We start from the raw sequence: 1,404 nt of genomic DNA on the forward strand, positions 1-1,404 counted from the left end.
AAAATTGAACAAGTTAACAGGTAAATACTTATCTTTTCCAAAAGGATAACTTTTACTATCCACCTAAAATCTAAAAAAACTGTAACTATATGTACATCATACACATCATTGTTTATGTTGTATTTATTTTCCTATAGGAATTACATTTAGAAATGTACATTCTTTACAACATGGTCATCCATTTATTTAATGAATAGTTTAAATAGTGATCGAAAAGAAAACCTCGACCACGAAGGGACTCGAACCCTCAATCTTATAATCCGAAGTCATACGCCTTATCCATTAGGCCACGCAGCCAACTATGTTGAAAATGTTGAACCTGTGGAAGGTGTGGTAATAGCAACCTCAAGTATAACATTCAAAATTTAGAAGTTTTTTCTAGAGGTATGTGTTGGAAAAACTTGCATATGAATTACAAAATGAAATTCAGCAACATATTTTAATGATTTATTTTGAGTGAACATTACAAAGTATACCTTTCACATAGCCTAGATTTTGTTAAATCCTTAATTTAGCTGAGAAATAACTTAACTTTTCTATAGGCATGCTATAAAGTTTTATGAAAAGATTAGGGATGTAGTCTTTAGAGCAATTTCTCATTGAACTATGGGTGTTCTGATTTCATTGATTCCTTCTAAACATGTGAGATGATATTTTTATATGCAAATATGCAAATAACCATTATAGTATCAATTTGGTCAAAGAATTGCTTTGCAACACAGATTACCAAAATTCAACAAGTTAACAGGTAAACACTTACATTTTCCAAAAGGATTTTTAAGTTTTATGAAAATATTAGGGATGTAGGCTTTATATTAATTTCTCATTGGACTATGGGTGTTCTGATTTCATTGATTCCTTTAAACATGTGAGAAGTTTTTTCTAGAAGTATATTTTGGAAAAACTTGCATATGAATTATAAAATGAAATCCAACAACATATTTTAATGATTTATTTTGAGTGAACTTTACAAAGTATAACTTTCACATAGCCTAGATTTTGTTAAATTCTTTACTTAGCTGAGAGATAACTTATTTTTTCTATATGCATGCTATAAAGTTTTATGAAAAGATTAGGGATGTAGGCATTAGAGCAATTTCTCATTGAGCTATGGCTGTTCTGATTTCACTGATTCCTTCTAAACATGTGAGATGTATTTTTTATATGCAAATATGCAAATAACCATTATAGTATCAATTTGGTCAAAGAATTGTTTTTAACACAGATTGCCAAAATTGAACAAGTTAACAGGTAAATACTTACCTTTTCCAAAAGGATACCTTTTACTATCCACCAAAAACCTAAAAAAACTGTAACTATGTGTACGTCATACACATCATTGTTTATGTTGTATTTATTTTCCTATGGGAATTACATTTAGAAATGTACATTCTTTACAACTTT

General features: G+C 28.9%; 1 non-coding gene across 1 annotated transcript; it reads right to left on the reverse strand.

Moving 5' to 3' along the window:
• Window positions 1-224: 224 nt before the first annotated feature.
• Window positions 225-297, reverse strand: TRNAR-UCG (transfer RNA arginine (anticodon UCG)). Its single transcript has one exon. It is a non-coding gene; the product is annotated as a tRNA-Arg (tRNA).
• Between the last annotated feature and the right edge of the window lie 1,107 nt (window positions 298-1,404).

The sequence above is a fragment of the Taudactylus pleione genome, unplaced genomic scaffold (genome assembly GCF_031769625.1).
Source record: "Taudactylus pleione unplaced genomic scaffold, aTauple2 ptg000914l, whole genome shotgun sequence".
Taxonomy (NCBI): Eukaryota; Metazoa; Chordata; class Amphibia; order Anura; family Myobatrachidae; genus Taudactylus; species Taudactylus pleione.